The sequence below is a fragment of the Ascaphus truei genome, chromosome 13 (genome assembly GCF_040206685.1).
Source record: "Ascaphus truei isolate aAscTru1 chromosome 13, aAscTru1.hap1, whole genome shotgun sequence".
NCBI classification, from domain to species: Eukaryota; Metazoa; Chordata; class Amphibia; order Anura; family Ascaphidae; genus Ascaphus; species Ascaphus truei.
Genome location: NC_134495.1, coordinates 41,140,136 through 41,159,248, shown reverse-complemented (window position 1 = coordinate 41,159,248; position 19,113 = coordinate 41,140,136). Strand labels below are relative to the sequence as shown.

The 19,113-nt window shown below is 46.9% G+C and overlaps 2 protein-coding genes across 2 annotated transcripts in view; one reads left to right on the top strand and one right to left on the bottom strand.

The window, feature by feature from the left end:
- The window catches only part of LOC142465244 (uncharacterized), a 42,825-nt gene extending 40,637 nt beyond the window's left edge, over nucleotides 1-2,188 (bottom strand). The window contains exon 1 of the mRNA XM_075569243.1: nucleotides 2,154-2,188. The gene's annotated coding sequence lies outside the window, so the exon portion shown is untranslated. The remainder of the gene's footprint in view (nucleotides 1-2,153) is intronic.
- The window catches only part of LOC142464645 (uncharacterized), a 755,558-nt gene that overhangs the window by 111,052 nt on the left and 625,393 nt on the right, over nucleotides 1-19,113 (top strand).

Below are 19,113 nucleotides of genomic sequence, written 5' to 3'. Positions count from 1 at the left end.
GCGAAATCTAAAATTTGGATAAGACCTACGCCTCCGCGCCCTTGCGGAAAGCGTGCGCGAGCCCCTACTAAAGCCGCTCTCATTGCGGCTGCAGGGGCTCACTGGTAAGCACCAGCGCCTCAGCACAGGTCAGCTGACCATGCCCGAGGCCTAACAGTGTGACTGTGTATTACAATAGCTGTGTGTGTCAGTGTTACAGTATCTGTGTATTACAGTAGCTGCTGTATGTCAGTGTTACAGTGTGTCTGTGTATTACAATAGCTGTGTGTATGTCAGTGTTACAGTGTGCCTGTGTATTACAATAGCTGAGTGTGTCAGTGTTACAGTATCTGTGTATTACAGTAGCTGAGTGTGTCAGTGTTACAGTATCTGTGTATTACAATAGCTGAGTGTGTCAGTGTTACAGTATCTGTGTATTACAGTAGCTGTGTGTGTCAGTGTTACAGTGTGTATATGTGTATTACAATAGCTGCTGTATGTCAGTGTTACAGTGTGCCTGTGTATTACAGTAGCTGTGTGTGTCAGTGTTACAGTGTGCCTGTGTATTACAATAGCTGCTGTATGTCAGTATTACAGTGTGTCTGTGTATTACAATAGCTGTGTGTGTCAGTGTTACAGTGACTGTGTATTACAATAGCTGTGTGTGTCAGTGTTACAGTGTGTTTGTGTATTACAATAGCTGTGTGCGTCAGTGTTACAGTGTCTGTGTATTACAGTAGCTGCTGTATGTCAGTGTTATAGTGTGTGCCTGTGTATTACAATAGCTGATGTGTGTCAGTGTTACAGTGTGTCTTTGTATTACAATAACTGCTGTATGTCAGTGTTACAGTGTGCCTGTGTATTACAGTAGCTGTGTGTGTCAGTGTTACAGTGTGCCTGTGTATTACAATAGCTGCTGTATGTCAGTGTTACAGTGTGCCTGTGTATTACAATAACTGTGTGTGTCAGTGTTACAGTGTGCCTGTGTATTACAATAGCTGTGTGCCTGTGTATTACAATAGCTGCTGTATGTCAGTGTTACAGTGTGCCTGTGTATTACAGTAGCTGTGTGTGTCAGTGTTACAGTGTGCCTGTGTATTACAGGAGCTGTGTATGTCAGTGTTACAGTGTGCCTGTGTATTACAGGAGCTGTGTGTGTCAGTGTTACAGTGTGCCTGTGTATTACAGTAGCTGTGTGTGTCAGTGTTACAGTGTCTGTGTATTACAATAGCTGCTGTATGTCAGTGTTACAGTGTCTGTGTATTACAATAGCTGTGTGTCAGTGTTACAGTGTGTCTGTGTATTACAATAGCTGTGTGTGTCAGTGTTACAGCGTGTCTGTGTATTACAATAGCTGTGTGTGTCAGTGTTACAGTGTGCCTGTGTATTACAATAGCTGTGTATGTCAGTGTTACAGTGTGTGTCTGTGTATTACAATAGCTGCTGTATGTCAGTGTTACAGTGTGTGCCTGTGTATTACAATAGCTGCTGTGTGTCAGTCTTACAGTGTGCCTGTGTATTACAATAGCTGCTGTATGTAAATGTTACAGTGTGTCTGTGTATTACAATAGCTGTGTGTGTGTCAGTGTTACAGTGTGCCTGTGTATTACAATAGCTGTGTATGTCAGTGTTACAGTGTGTGTCTGTGTATTACAATAGCTGCTGTATGTCAGTGTTACAGTGTGTGCCTGTGTATTACAATAGCTGCTGTGTGTCAGTCTTACAGTGTGCCTGTGTATTACAATAGCTGCTGTATGTAAATGTTACAGTGTGTCTGTGTATTACAATAGCTGTGTGTGTCAGTGTTACAGTGTGCCTGTGTATTACAATAGCTGTGTGTGTCAGTGTTACAGTGTGTCTGTGTATTACAATAGCTGCTGTATGTCAGTGTTACAGTGTGTCTGTGTATTACAATAGCTGTGTGTCAGTGTTACAGTGTGCCTGTGTATTACAATAGCTGCTGTATGTCAGTGTTACAGTGTCTGTGTATTACAATAGCTGTGTGTGTCAGTGTTACAGTGTGTCTGTGTGTTACACTAGCTGTGTGTGTCAGTGTTACAGTGTGTCTGTGTATTACAATAGCTGTGTGTGTCAGTGTTACAGTGTGTCTGTGTATTACAATAGCTGTGTGTGTGTGTATAATGTGAATTATACAGAGAAGATCAGATCATTACCTTGCTGCAGCCATGTGTGGGAGGGGGAGGGGGGCGGTTACAAAACTTCTCACTGATTGGCTGATCTCTTCCTTTAACTGAAGGATTCTGGGAATTGTAGTCATTGTGCAGTTTTAGAGGAGGAGGGGAAGCAAGAGCTCCCTCTGTTATTAATGTACCAGGTAATCATTATACCCCCTGTTATGAGAGAAGAAAGAAAGAAAGAAAGAAGAATTGATGCAGATTTATATCAGTGATTGTGAGATAAATAATAATATAAAGTGAAACATTTCTAAATAATCCCTCAGTATAATGAGTCTCTCTCTAATCACAGATATTAGTCACATCCATAAGCAGTTTCTCATCCATATTCCCAGTAACTCTCTCTCAGGGATAAATAAAGTCTGGGATCCTTGCAGCGGTTGCTGAGCCTTGTGAATAAGGAGATGGGACTTTGTCTCAGAGCTGATAGCACAGAATAGTTTTAATAATCAGCATCAAAAGAGACATTGCAATAGGAATTCTAGTAGTTTAACGCCTCAGATTCATTTAACAAATAAAATAATATATATTTTCAGAAAAGGGGTTAATTTCCCCCCACCCCCTGGCTTCCCCCCAAATTCTGCATTACATACACAGCTCCTTTTCTGACCTTCAGGGCTCTACCCACCAATGTCCCCCCTATATCCCCTCTCTGCCCCCGCTCCTCTCCTGCGCTCTGCGCTGTACTATAGTGCGGCGCAGGATCGCTCACACCCCGTTATAGAGATATAATAACGCCCTCATTTCCCCTCCTGGCCGGGGGAGTCTCACCCTTCCTGCATCATTAGCAGGGGCTTTATCATTAGGGATGGGGAGGATAGGGGGGGGGGGGTCTGTGTGATCTAGGGGGGGGGGGGGGGTCTGTGTGGCCAAGAGAAGGGGGTCTGTGTTGACACGAGGGAGGTGGGAGAAGTGATTTTTCCTGACTGGTGTATCTTAGTGATGACAATAACACACTGAAATAGTCCAAAGTAAATCCTGATTTAATCAGAGGGACTTTTCCAGCTGACACGAGGCTGCCCGCGCGATGCACAGGAGAGTTACAGGGACTTTACCTTTAAAAAACCCTTCCCTGGGTGTGAAGCAGGGGGTCTCCAGAGATGAAGCAGGGGGTCTCCAGAGATGAAGCAGGGGGTCTCCAGAGATGAAGCAGGGGGTCTCCAGAGATGAAGCAGGGGGTCTCCAGAGATGAACCCCTTTAATTTCAGCTACGGGAACCCCCTGCTCCTAGACAGGAAAGCCAACAGAGGGGGACAAAAGGTACTGGCGTCCCGGGCCCCGTGAGTCTGGGATGGAGGGGAAGCGCCAACCCAGCTTCCCACGCGCGCGCCAACCCAGCTTCCCACGCGCGCGCCAACCCAGCTTCCCACGCGCGCGCCAACCCAGCTTCCCACGCGCGGGCCAACCCAGCTTCCCACGCGCGCGCCAACCCAGCTTCCCACGCGCGGGCCAACCCAGCTTCCCACGCGCGCGCCAACCCAGCTTCCCACGCGCGCGCCAACCAGGCTTCCCACGCGCGCCAACCCAGCTTCCCACGCGCACGCCTCCTGCCCAGCTTGCCAATCTCGCCCCCCACAGCCGCCAACCTCCCGCACCCCCCCTGAGCCCACCTCCTGCGCCCCCCTCCCCCGTGCTCACTTCCCGCCAGGGCAGCTGACGCGGGGATATCGGGGACAGGGCAGGCAGGGGGGGAAGCATCTGGCGGCAAGGAAGCAGGAAGCAGCACCCACCTGGTCAAGTTAAGTCACCCACCCAGTCACTGTCACCCACCCAGTCACTATCACCCATCCAGTCACAGTCACCCAGTCACTGTCAAAGTCCCTGTCACCCACCCAGTAAACCCACCCAGTAACAAACCCAGTAACTCACCCACCCAGTCACTAACCCACCCACCCAGTCACTAACCCACCCAGTCACTAACCCACCCACCCAGTCACTAACCCACCCAGTCACTAACCCACCCACCCAGTCACTAACCCACCCACCCAGTCACTAACCCAACCAGTCACTAACCCACCCACCCAGTCACTAACCCACCCAGTCACTAATCACTTATTTCGTGGTAGGTGCGCTATAGGTTGGTGTTGGGGGGCGGCTCCGTTCATTTGTCCTGGGCCCCATGGTTTCTGTTGGCGGCCCTGCTCCCAGAGATACCTCTAAAGCTGCTGCCAGTATCTCACATCAGTTTAAAGGGCCTGCGTCACATGGGCCAATGGGAAGCTGCAAGGGATGATGTTGTGACTTCCTATTGGCCACAGGACCTTTAAACAGACATTTTCCGTACCCAGCCGGGGCTGCTATCGGCATCACCTTCCGATGTAAGTATCTCAGGGAGCAAGGGGTCCCCGAAGCGGCAATACAGGGGTGCATTTCCGGAGACGCCATGCTTCCCAGCTAGGGCAAAAAGCAAAACCACACGGAAACACTGCATTAAAATGTATTTTATCATTAGTCACGCATCTTTTCTATGGAAACAAGGACTTTTCCTACATTCCGGTTTTGTGTATCACACCCTGCGGTGATTTCTTATTCTGCTGGGTGTATGGATCGGTACCTATTGCCAGTCCTGATCCATTTTTCCCCTAAACACATGCAGTTGGATCACAAATATTATACCCAGAGTGGGTTTTATTTTTATTTACTTCTGGTCCCCTTAATGTTATCCTGATATCGAAAGTGTTGTTCTTTCACTTTATCTCTTTGGCAACAATGCCAACTTCAGTTATAAAAAAGACAAAAGTGTGCAAATTGTGAATTCATAATCTACCTTTATATACAAGAGATTACAAACAGTTTTATCTCAAAAGACATTAGGTAAAGATAGTAAAAACTCTGCAAAGTGTTTGGGTAGTATGGACACATTTAAAAATAAAATTAGATTAAAATAATAAAATGTGCCAATCACCCACATATAACGCATTAAAGTTGTCACTGCCATTAAATCCCTATAAGGGACTGACCCTTTATATGCGTGAGATTAGTAAGTGCATACTGCCCCCTTGTGACCAGTGACAGTAATTATTATCCCGTGATAGTAACAGGTATTTTTTCACACTTCTTGCATATCAGCTGCTTCTGTTTATCTGTCTCACTAAGGCTGCGTCCCCGCTAGCGCTGAACTCCCTGAGCGGGCGTCGCTTGGCGAGGTGACTTGCATATATATTTATATGCAAGTCCCCGCTCACGCGATGCGCGCCCGCGTATGCGCGGGCACACACGCTCACCGGCGCTCTGCGCTTACATAAACAAATTTTTCATACTTACAAGCGTGCTCAGCTTCCCCTGCACGGTCCCCCCCCCCCCCCCCCCGCGAGCGCTTGCGAAAATGTAAAGGACACCCGCGCTCATGCTTGGAGAGCTCTCAAACGATGAGCGAGCTCAGCGCCAGTGGGGACGCAGCCTAAGGACGCTTCATAATAACTCTATAAACAATGCACAGAACCAAACCAGCGATTCACCTCTAGTTCTGACAAACAGTCTGATCATCTAAAGATAAGGGTCATAAAACCCTCCTAAAAATGTTGTGGTCAAGAAAATCCCTCACTCTCTCTCCTCTCTCTCTCTCCATATGGGAAGCAATTGATCTTTCCAGGGCTATAGATCTTATAAGATTACCTTATCGCATACTGTACACCTAACAGGCAGATAAACAGCCTAGCAGCCAAGATAGAACCTGCAGGAACCTTTTTAGGCCGTGATTTAACTGAACAGTGCTTATATCATGGCTGCTTGTGGCTAAAATACCACAGTGTAACGTGCTGCAGGTTTATACATATTACCATCAGTAAAACAGTGGTCTGCGTATACAATAAAAACAGATATGTCACTACTTGTTTATCTTTAATTTTTTTCTTTGTGCTTTACCACAAACACATGAATAACTGTTGCTATTGCTTTTGCTGTTCTTATTTAAGCTTTAAGCTATATATATATATCCAAATATTGCAGACTCTGCACGATTGCTTTGTACAGTAACGTTCGGTTTTAGCAATCAGATCATTTATTTTAATAACTATAGCAATTAAAATTATTTTATCTATGCACATTATTCCATCAATCGTAACAATCTCTATTATTTCAACTTCCTCTGTATACCCTTCAGTGCACATTATAGTATACAATCTGTTAATTATACTCTATCAGACATCGTAGTGAGCATTATCCCCATCACTAGAGCCCTATAGTGAAGGATCCGAGTGCTTAAAATTGGGGTCTTTCTTGCCTTTCATCTGTGAGAGTTGATTACCCTAATTGTTCTATGTATTTCTTTTTGTTCCATTAGCTGCTCCTGTGATCACAGTATCACTGCTTTTCTATATCTGACATGTACTGAGAAGGGATCCTGTACTTCTCTGGGTTACAGAACTGCACGAGTATCAACAAATATGTATTATGTGTGTAGCAAGGACTGGTTTCCTTGGCTACCAGTCTGCCCCCTCCTGGCAGTAAGCCTTGATAAGAACAGGCTGCCAGGAGTTATCATGCGCTTTCCCCACTCACAGTAGCTTCTTGATTGACAGGGGAGGTGGTGCAACTAGGCCTGTGTGTGTCCAATCAGGGACTCAGACCTGGTACCTACTTCCCTTGTACTTAAGGAGCTGCAATACCAAATTTAGTCAGTGCCTCTACCTGCTTGATCGAGGCTGGTCTACCCAAACAGCTGTGCAGGGCTCTGCCAGAGGAACACTACACCCTGTACTCCACCAGGGAGTAAGGGAAGAGCATGGACAGCTTCAGGTGCCCTTGGCCTGGAGTTGAGGTCCAGGGTACATCCTGAGGCTGAAGCCCCAAGAAATGAGCTGTGTATGCTGTGTGAGCTGTGACATTTGCCAGTGTACAGAATAAAGAGAGCCTGTTTGAAATATATCCTCTTGCCTGAGACTATAGTCTATCAGGGGGAGTGGAAGTGAGTTTCTCCTGCAGGGATTGTCTCCGCATCCCTGGAGCCTGCAAGAGATGGAGGCACTGTCACCGAGAGAGAGAATCAGATCCTAACCCAGAAGCCTGTCCTGTTCTCCCCTACAACAACGTGGGAAGCTCAGATCTACTGTGAGCCAGCAGGTATGCACCGCACCACACCGTGTAATGGCAGAATCGCCCAGAGAGGGGGGGGGGGGGGGCACACATTTGAAGGCGCTGCTGAGATCATGTTCACAAGACAGGTTTATGCAGCAGCAGGATAGCAGGATTTATGTGTTTGTGCATCACAGACTGTACTTTCCCTACTATTAAAAGAATAGGGACCAGTTCCCTGAAGCTTCCCCAAGGAGCCTGCTACCCAAATCCTAAATAGTGAAGGTCTGTCGAGCGCTTCTGTGTGAGGCAGGTTTGAGAGTGTCAGACACTGGAGTGGGCATAAGGGAGCTGACTTAGGTCGCTGATACCACCGGTGCAGGGGGAAGGGGTAACCTCACCTGCTCCTCCGGTTGTGGGACCGCTCTCCTTGTCTCCTCCTGCGTGCCGCCGCCGAGATGCAAGTCAGGGGAAAGTTGGAAGTGCGGCGCAACTGCGCATGTCTGAAAGAAGCTCCCGGATACTCGGTTCCAAAAAAACTTTATTGACACACACCAGGGCTACACCAGCAGCCAACTTTCCCCTACCCAAATCCTAAAGCCCAGATTATGGTAGCCGCTTGCTTGCTGCAGAATGTGTAGTTGTCTCCCCAGCGTTCTGTGAACATGCCCAGCAGACCGATTCTAGCTACTGGTAGGCGGAACATTGATCTCACTTCCTCTTCCTCCATTTCAGCTCAAATTCAAGATGGCGATGTCAACACAGTCACCTAAATTTTTTTGAATTACTGTTGTTGTACTATAATTGTGCTATGTAATTAAATGTAAAGACATCTATAACAGTAAATGCATATTGTTTATATATTGTAATACTAGCTAATATAGTTTGTATATTTTTTATTCAGTTGTATATATTTTATATAGTTGTTAATATCACTGTCCCCCCACTTCTCTCCCCATCTCCCCTCCATCCACCTATCCCACTCCACTCCCACCCATCCTGCCACTGCTCCCCCACTTCTCCCCTCATCTCTCTATCTCCCCCCTTCACCCCTCTCTCCCCCCTCACCTTCCCTCCCTCCCCCCCTCAACTTCCCCCCCCGTCACTTCTCTTCCCCCCCCCCTCACCGCCAAACAATTGTATTCAAACACTGCTGTGTATCAATATATTATTGAGAAATGTATGCTATTTGGTCATTTTCTGATATCTATACGGGGTTTATCTGTGGGTATTGTAATAAACTTACTTAATTGGTTATGTTTAAATTGTTAGAATTTAATAAACGGTTTATATTGTTAGAATTTAATAAACAGTTTATATTGTTAGAATTTAATAAACGGTTTATATTTCAATTTGTTTTGGCTTTTTTTTTTTTTTAGCACACTGTGGCGGGAGAGGGTTAAGCAGGCCAATAATAAAGGTATTATGCCCGGCTGGTTAACCCTAACCCTTGTTGGGGCTGAAGGGGTTAACATGTATTATCCCCATAATACCATGTTTTCCCCTACACTAGCATTATTGTCCCTGTTTTGCAGCTCAGAAGCTAGCTGCAGTTAAAATGAATTAATAAAAATGTGCCCGTGGGGAATTGTGAGTGTCAGCTCTTCAACCCAATTGTGGCATATAACTGTTGGTATAATAAAGATGTATGTGGTTTTACTGTTCCAGGAGTGCCAGCCAGCGGGGATGTGCAGGCGTGAGAGTCAGGGGGGATTTTACGGTAAACTGTTGTCAGGGTGTGTTTGGGTAGATGGGGGGCCCATGTTGCGTGTTACCCCGAAACATGCACTCAGGAATCTCCCCAGATTCCTGAGGACATGAGGAACACAGATCCCCGCTAAAATCCTCCCTGGAATGCAGGTTGCAGCTCACCGCCAAATCCCCCTGCTTCAGCACAAACCAGAGCAGTAAAACCGGGCAGGGAACTGGGTTACATTCCAGGTCCCGGGATATGCCCGAACCTCAGGACCCAGTGATGGGTTCCGTAACTCTCTCACCAGGGATAAGGTGGAGAGAGTGGAAGGGGTTACAGTTTGAGTTAAAGTATAGAGCAGGCCTGCACAACATGCGGCCCACTGTGCGGCCTGCGGCGGCGGCAGCTTTCCCCCTCCTCCCTCCCGAGTCTGCTCTCCCTCCCCCGAGTTCGCTCTCCCTCCTCCGAGTCCACTCTCCCCCCCCAAGTCCACTCTCCCCCCCCCCACGAGTCCGCTCTCCCCCCCCGAGTCCACTCTCCCCCCTCCTCCCCCCCAGCCCGCTCTCAAGACTGCACGGTTTAGCAGTGCGACACTTCCGGTGCCCGCTGCTTGCGAGAGCGCGCATTCCTGCCTGCTCTGCCGCCGTGATCTGAGGTGCAGGGAGGTGTAGGGGCTGATGTGAGGTGAGGAGGTGCAGGGGGATATGTGAGGTGCAGAGGGATATGTGCAGGGGAGTGATGTGAGGTGCAGGGGGTGATGTGCAGGGGGGGTGATCTGCAGAGGGGGTGATGTGCAGGGGGGTGAGGTGAGGTGCAGGGAGGGGATGTGCAAGGGGGGTGAAGTGAGGTGCAGGGGGTGAGGTGCAGGGGTGTGAGGAGCAGGGGGTGAGATGCAAGGGGGTGAGGTGCAGGGGGGTGAGGTGCAGGGGGGTGAGGTGCAGGGGGGTGAGGTTCAGGGGAGTGAGGTGCAGGGGGTGAGGTGAGGTGCAGGGGGTGAGGTGCAGGAGGGGTGATGTGCAGGAGGGGTGATGTGCAGGAGGGGGTGATGTGCAGGAGGGGTGATATGCAGGTTGAGTGATGTTAGATGCAGGGGGAATGTGTGTGGTCTGAAGCGGAGTATTGTGTGTGAGGTGGAGGGTGAGTATTGTGTATGGGTGAGGGGGAGATATGGGGGTGTGAGAGAGGGGGAGTCACAAACGTTGATGGTGAGGGGTGAGGATGAGGGGTGCTGGGGAAGATATATGAAGATGATGAGTTCTGAGGGAGATATGAGGATGAAGATGAGAGGTGCTGGGGGAGATATGAGGATGATGATGAGGAGTGCTGTGGGAAATATGAGGATGAGGGGTGCTGGGGAGATATATATCAGGATGAGGGTTGCTGGGGCAGATATGAGGATGATGAGGGGTGAATTTCTTTTGAAAGCTCCTTGTATTGTCCCTGAATATATGTGTATATAGTTATCATATCCTCTCTTAGACGCCTCTTTTCTAATGTAAATAAATCTAATTTAGGTAGCCTCTCCTCATAAGTTAGAATGTCCATCCCCTTTATTAATTTGGTGGCTCTTCTCTGCACTCTCTCTAGTTCCATAATGTCTTTTCTTAGGATTGGTGCCCAAAATTGTACTCCATATTAAAGGTGTGGTCTTACTAATGCTTTGTAAAGGGGCATAATTATGTTTTCTTCCCTTCCATCCATTGTCCGTTTGATGCGAGATAAGCTCTTGTTTTCCTTTGCAGATACTGCATAACATTGGGCACTATTGCTAAGCCTGCTATCTACAAGCACTCCTAAATCCTTCTCCATCAAGGATTCCCCAATATATCTCCATTTAATTTGTAAGTCGCCTTTTTATTCTTGCATCCCAAATGCATAACCTTACATTTATCTGTATTAAACCTCATCTGCCATTTGCCTGCCCACGTTTCAAGTCTCCAAGTCCTTCTGAAGAGAAATTACATCCTGCTCTGATTCTATTACCTTACACAATTTAGTATCATCAGCAGAGATGGGGACTTTGCTCTCGATCCCAACCTCAAGGTCATTAATAAACACGTTAAAAAGCAGGGGGTCCCAATACCGATCCCTGAGGTACTCCACTCACGACTTTAACCCAACCTGAAAAAGTTCCATTTATGACAACCCTCTGTTGTCTGTCCTTTAACCAGTTTACAATCCAGGTGGATATATTATTACTGAGTCCAATTTTCTTTATTTTGTACACCAACCTCTTGTGTGAAACCGTATCAAAAGCCTTTGCAAAATCTAAGTAGACCACATCAACTGCATTACCCTGGTCTAAATTCCTACTTACCTCTTAAAGAAACAAATAAGGTAAGTTTGGCAAGATCTATCCTTCATAAATCCATGCTGACTATTACTAATAATTTTGTTTTACATTAGGTATTCCTGAATATTATCCCGTATTAAACCTTCAAGTAGTTTCCCTACTATTGAAGTCAGGCTTACAGGTCTGTAATTTCCCGGTTGTGGTCTAGCTCCCTTTTTAATTATAAGCACCACATCTGCTTTACGCCAATCTTGTGGTACTGAGCCTGTGGAAATGGAGTCCTTGAATATTAAATATAATGGTTTTGCTATTACTGAGCTTAACTCCTTGAGAACTCTTGGATGTATGCCATCGGGGCCAGGTGCCTTATTTACTTTAATTTTTTCAAGTCGCTTATGAACTTCTTCCTCAGTTAACCAATTGTTCATTAATATGGAGGTTGTGGCTTCCTCCTGTGGCACTACTATTGAACTAGATTCTTCCCTGGTAAACACAGAGGCAAAGGATTTGTTTTAAACCTCAGCTTTTTCCTTATCTCCAATAATCTGCCTACCCATCTCACAATGAAAGGGTCCAATATTTTCTTTTCTCATTTTTTTGTTATTAAGATACTTAAAGAACTTTTTAGAGTTGACCTTACTTTCTATTGCAATCCTTTTTTCATTATCCATTTTTGCTAATTTGATTGCCCTTTTGCAATTTTTGTTACATTCCTTATAATTCTGATACGATGTCTCCGTCCCTTCTGACTTAAAGAATCTAAACGCCTTCCTCTTCTTGTCCATTTCCTCCCCTAGCTTTTTATTTAGCCACATTGGTTTTGACTTATTTCTTTTATACTTATTATCCAAGGGTATACACTGATAAGTGTGCTTTTCTAACAATGTTTTAAAGACTGACCATTTATCTTCTACATTTTTCCCTGCAAAAACATCATCCCAGTGTATTACTTGTAGATTAGACTTCAGTTTATTAAAATCTGCCTTTCTAAAGTTTAAAGTCTTTGTTGAACTCAAGTAATCTGTTTTTTGATAATTTATTTCAAATGAGACCATGTTATGATCACTGTTACCCAAATGTTCCAGGACTTGAATATTTGTTATTACTTCTACATTGTTTGATATGACCAAGTAAGTATACAATAATTATTTATTTATTTTATATATTTTTTTTTTACTTTTTATAAAATAAAAACGAAATAAATATAATTTTTGTACAAAGATTCAATTTATAAATATAAAAGTTACAAGTTTTTATATGTATGTATCAATTTACAAAAACAAGAGACGATAATTATGCTGCTAAACCAAAATTTATTTCTGTGAGATGTGACACTGAGGTAACTTGTGTAAAAATATATTTTGATAAAACTGTAATTTGAAAATGCATCAGTGAGGTTATGCAAGGTGTTACTGGCTGAGCGCTTTCACTTCACTTGCCCGCTCCGTGCCCTTCGGTGAGACTGTGCCTTTAAGAGCGGTGAGGTAAATTGCTCACATCATCCTGCATTCTTGTGATGGCACAGCGGATTTCTCATGATCTGCTCCCTCCGGAAAACTACACGTGATGCTGCACCCGCCTGAAAAAGCAACATTTTTGATCTTAACAAAACGTTGAAGCTTTAATGCGCAACTTTCCCGCCAGATGCGCAGGCACAGTGGTTGCTAACAACAACAAAACGAGAAGAGTGGTTGCCGGGCGCACGCATGCACCGACGCCGGAACCATAATCCCTGCCTTAGTCAGCCTTTCTACAATGGTGCCGCGCGCGCACACTGGAACCGGCCGACAGGGGGGAAGATGGTGAAAAGAAAGAATTTGCGCTGCTACCGCCGCTGAAATATGTGTGTGTGTGTGTGTGTGTGTGTGTGTGTGTGTGTGTGTGTGTGTGTGTGTGTGTGTGTGTGTGTGTGTGTGTGTGTGTGTGTGTGTGTGTGTGTGTGTGTGTGTGTGTGTGTGTGTGTGTGTGTGTGTACAATGTTAATAAATATTTTATTCACCAAAGTGTCTTTTTTTAATAATAATAAATTACACACGCGCATACGCGAACCCGGCAGCACAGACCACCATACACGCAAAAAGTGTGCGTCACGTGCACACGCGTTCGCACAGGCACGGCCGCACACAGTATATTATTGGCCTTAGAGAGATTCTCTGTGGGTAAGGACTCATCTGCAGGAAGTTCACACCGGATAATCAGACCTCCGAGATGTTGGTGACAGGATAGAGTCCAGAAAACAACAGCTCATTTAATCAACAAATTATTCCTATTTGGTACAAATGTTGGTAACATTTTTATACTTTTTACAACTTTACTGCCAATGGTAGTCTTTGTCTCTCATTGATGTAATTTTAACTATTTATGTAATCAACATACTAATTGTGTATACAACAGTTCCCTCAATATAGATTTATTGTATATATAATTGTTTTTCATAAAGTACTGTGTATGTATTTTTATACGTTTTTACAATATATCTTGTTCATTGCACATATGACATGTTTTGTGTACTATTATCTCTCAAAAATCCGCAACTAGCATCATGTGCAAATGTTTTGATAGATTGTGCTTAGGCTTATAAAAACAATGCGGAATGGAGAGATGTCACCTCTGATGAAGTCACATGTTGACGAAACGCGTAGGGACCCTCCTATTGGTTCCAGTCCCTTTATATGCTCAATCAGCCCTGTGCTGATTGCTGAGCATAGACTTTTGATCTGTGTTGTGCTTGCTACAAGCTGTTCGTTCCTGTGCTATACCTTGTTGTTGTGCTTTCTCTTTGTGACCGCAGATTTGACCCGAACCTCTACTCTCTGGTCCCTTGGACCTTGGCTCATCACTGGACTCCCATGCTCTCAACCACGGCTACGGACTTCGACTACGCTTCTCTCTCCAACCCGATTATGGCAAGTACCACGACCATCCTCCACTCTCCTACCCTGACCCGGCTACCCGACCCTGAGATCCAGACCTGTCCCCGCGGTTGTAGGGCGGTGGTTATATACATCCCCACCTCAGCCTCGCGGTCTAGTCCAGTTTGTGGTGAGCACACGTGACAGTATTACATGGCGGTGTATTCTGATTTCAGAATGTTTATTTGTAGATACAGTGTGCTAATGGAATCATCTCTAGTAATTTTGCATCTCCCTTGGAATGAGGAGGCGTAATGTGTATCTGCTTCTCCAGGATAAATTCTGCCAACCCAGTGCAATCCTTTCCCTGGAACTTGCTGAATCCAGTTAAAAGCTGGTGAATGTGTATCCCGAAGTCTTGCAGGATAATGTCACACTATCCCCGGGCTTTTTCATTTCTGAGCTGGGTTGAACAAGTTGAATATCACACTTGACCCCTGAAAATAACACAATAGAAATTATTAAACACCCAAAGGACACAAGCAGCATACACATTGGAGGATTTACAATGTTGTCGCCCTTAGGCCCATACTCTTTTGCCACCACTACATTCTTCGTCTCTCCCTTTCCTCAACACAAATAACACCACCCTCTCAATACACATAATACCACCCTCTCCTCAATACACATAATACCGCCCTCTCCCCAATACACATAATACCGCCCTCTCCTTAATACACATAATACCGCCCTCTCCCCAATACACATAATACCGCCCTCTCCTCAATACACATAATACCGCCCTCTCCCCAATACACATAATACCGCCCTCTCCCCAATACACATAATACCGCCCTCTCCTCAATACACATAATACCGCCCTCTCCTCAATACACATAATACCGCCCTCTCCCCAATACACATAATACCGCCCTCTCCCCAATACACATAATACCGCCCTCTCCTCAATACACATTATACCGCCCTCTCCCCAATACACATAATACCGCCCTCTCCTTAATACACATAATACCACCCTCTCCTCAATACACATAATACTGCCCTCTCCTCAATGCACATAATACTGCCCTCTCCTCAATGCACATAATACTGCCCTCTCCTCAATGCACATAATATTGCCCTCTCCTCATACACATAATACTGCCCTCTCCTCAATACACATAATACCGCCCTCTCCCCAATACACATAATACTGCCCTCTCCTCAATACACATAATACCGCCCTCTCCTCAATACACATAATACCGCCCTCTCCTCATGCACATAATACCACCCTCTCCTCAAAACACATAATACCGCCCTCTCCTCAATGCACATAATACCGCCCTCTCCTCAATGCACATAATACTGCCCTCTCCTCAATGCACATAATACCGCCCTCTCCTCAATACACATAATACCCCCCCCTCTCCTCATACACATAATACCGCCCTCTCCTATATACATGTAACGGGTATTCCCTGTGAATACAGACGCTACTACCTGCTGTGCAACCTGTGTGGCCCTCAGGAGCCTAAGCCTCCGCTTGGGGAGCCTGGGGTACATACATATTATACGATCTCGTGGTGCAATGCCTCCACCTGGGAGGGATCCCAACGGAGTGGGAGGGGGCCCTCACAGGAAACAATCACATTAAGCGAACAGATGTAAAACAAAACTGGCTTTACTGCATAGCATGTACGTATTTATAAATCAACAGGTGTCCCTCTCTAGAGAGACACTGACTACTGCGTCTCGCAGGACGCTCCCACCTACACCGGGTGATCCCACCCCGTGTCCAGTAACCCCACACAATATGTCCCGCACTCTTTAGGTGAGATGATATGTGTGACTGCGCAGCCACTAGTACGGGTGAGTATAATGTAGGATTGTTGGTGCACTTGAAGAATTGATACCTGCCCGGGGAATACGACAGGGATTCCGCCCGATGCGATGTCATCCTCCACGCCGCGTGGGGTGAATTCCAGCGCGGATAATATCACCTTAGTCTCAGGGTCTTTGGTGGCGTTCTGCGCCCAGAACCCACCTCGCAGGGCTGCACGGCTTCAGCGCTGTGTCCCTGACTATCCAACTAGCTAATGGGGCAGTGTCCCTATCTAGGGCCTGTCCCTACAGCTCCACAATCTACAGAGTGGCTCAGGACCTAACTGGGACCTTGGGGGCTGCTGGCCTAATGCAGAGGATCACTGACCCCTGCACTCACCTCCTTCCCCTAGCTTGTCCGGGTCCTGACTAAAACAACTGCGTAGAGCCCACTAAATGTATCTATCTCCCTCCTGGGGAGATACTGTAGCCCTATTGGCTCCCTGGAGTCATGTGGCTCTGCCCCTGTGCACCCTGGGGGCTGCTACTCTCGGGAGCTATTCTCCCTTGCGGGGGCCTCGCACGCATGTCTTGTGCGCAGGCACCAACCTAACAATGGCGGCGCCCTGCTTCCCAAGCCGCCGGGACCCTCGCGACGCGACCGCGGCCTTAGCAACGGCCCGATCGCGTCCCCGGCAACCGGCCCACTCGCGTCCCTAGCAACCGGCCGCAACTCATAGGTAACGCGCACCTGCCCCTCACTACCTCGCGCGCGGCGGCTGTGCGCTCTGGAAGGAGGGGGGTCAGCTAGTACAAGGGGGGACATGGCTACATCCTCCCCCTGGTGAAAAACCCAACGTCCTCGCTTGGGATACATAACTCAACCCGTACAGAAATTATATAATAAAAATGCAGTAGATCATATAAATTAGCACATGCATAACTCTAAACAATATTGCACAACTCCGTGAGCATCACAATCACAGATTGGATTTTTCTCCGAGACCACTGCTGAGCCTCATAATGGGGTGCCCCAATTTGATCATAGGTTACCCGATTTGGAGGGTACCTGACTCTTTGGCTCCTACGGAGCTGTTCTTCAGCAACTCCCTCTAGGGAGTAATAAGTACAGTCCTGAGGCTCAGCCTCTTCCCTTGAGGGGAGAAATGTTTTTGAACAGTCTCTGTTAGGCACAAAGCACAGGCTCTGTGGATTCAAAGGCTGGCCTGTTGGTGCCACCTTAGTAGGCATTGGCCTACGGGGCCCCTTACCCGTAGCTCCTCCGGGAGATGCCCCTTCTGTGGAATAGTCCCTTTGAGAGGGTCCCTCCATAGGGTCTTCAGGAGTTTCAGAGTGGGTCTCGTTATCTACAGTCTCTTGACCCACCTCTGATAGATCGGACTCACCGTTGAGCGGCGTGGCCTGTATTTCTTCTTCTTCGTCTCCCACTTGGGGAATGGGGAGAAGGTGATTACGATGCCAAACCTTTACCCGGCCGTCTGTGTCTTTGATGCGATAGACCGGGAGGCCGGGCATCTGTGACTTTACCTCATATACGCCATCTCTCCACCGGTCCGCCAGTTTATGTTTTCCGGGGACTCCCAGATTACGAAGCAACACAGCATCCCCAGGACGTAACTCTCGATACTTGACTTTATTGTCATATCGTCTCTTATTGCCAGCATTCAGTTTAGCTGTAGACTTCTCAGCCTGTTGGTAAGCTTGCTGCAAACTGTCCTTTAGCCTTTGCACATACTTGAAATGGGTAGCATTGGGTATCCCATCCGTTGATACTCGAAGACGCACATCTACTGGGAGTCTTGCCTCCCGCCCAAACATGAGGAAGTATGGGGAGAATCCAGTGGACTCATGGCGAGTACAGTTGTATGCGTGTACCAAAGCTTCTACATGACGAATCCATTCTGTTTTCTTCAGGGTTCCAAGCATGTCCAACAGGGTCCTGTTGAATCGTTCAGGTAAAGCATCTCCTTCGGGGTGGTACGGAGTCATCTGGGATTTGGCGATGTTCAGCATTTTAAGTAATTCTCGGATCAGAGTACTCTTAAAATCTCGCCCTTGGTCGGAGTGAAGTCGGTTTGGGAGACCGTAATGAACGAAGAACTTCTCCCATAGAATTTTTGCGAATGTGATGGCCTTCTGGTCTTTTGTGGGGAAGGCCTGCGCATATCGGGTGTAATGGTCCGTGATGACCAGCACGTTACAGATTCCTCGGCTATCAGGTTCAATACACAGAAAGTCCATACACACCAGGTCCATTGGACCAGAACTCTTGAGATGGGCCATGGGAGCTGCTCTGGTATGCAAAGTCTTGCGTTGAACGCACCGGGAACAACGGCGGCAGTGTTGTTCCACCGCTTCCCGCATCTTGGGCCAGAAGAAGCGGTCTCGGACTAGCCCAAAAGTCTTCTCTACACCGAGGTGCCCGTGTTCATCATGTAGAGACTTCAACACCATATATCTCAAGTTTTGGGGTAGAACCAGTTGTCGCCTATCAGGGTGGTTATGATATTGGACTACCCTATAGAGCAAACAATTGTCTATCTCGAATTTGTCCACCTCACGCATTAGTAACGCGACCAGGTCTCGGGGAGCACTCTTCAATAGAGCGGAATTCTTTCTTTGAACAGCTTGCCGAATGATGCTGATTACTGGATCTCTTATTTGATAGTCCACTAAGTCTTTCCATCTTATGACTTTGTCATGGGTTATGTTCATTCCCTCGGGATCGCAGTAGGCGGCGGGGATCGCCTGCGACTGGCACCCTAACGAATCTGCAACTCGTAGTTCGGAGAAGGCCACCCGATCATTGATGACGGCCGCTATGCTACACATTGCTCGCATCCCAGGTCCAGGGATCTCTTCCCATTCATCATCATCGGGAGTAGCACTTAATCCTGGTCGTCGTGATAGAGCATCAGCTCCAATGTTCAAAGGCCCCGGCTTGTACTTCACAGAGAATCTGTAGTTACACAGGGTTGCCAGCCATCAATGCCCTGCTGCATCCAACTTGGCGGAAGTATTGATGTACGTGAGGGGATTGTTATCTGTCCTTACCTCAAACGTAACACCATAGAGGTAATCATGAAGTTTCTCTGTGATCGCCCATTTGAGAGCCAGGAACTCTAGCTTGTCTACCGGGTATTTCTGCTCACTGGGTGTCAGACTGCGGCTGATGTAGGCTACAGGCCGAAGACCCTCGGGGTGCTTCTGATGCAGGACAGCGCCAAGTCCATTGAGACTGGC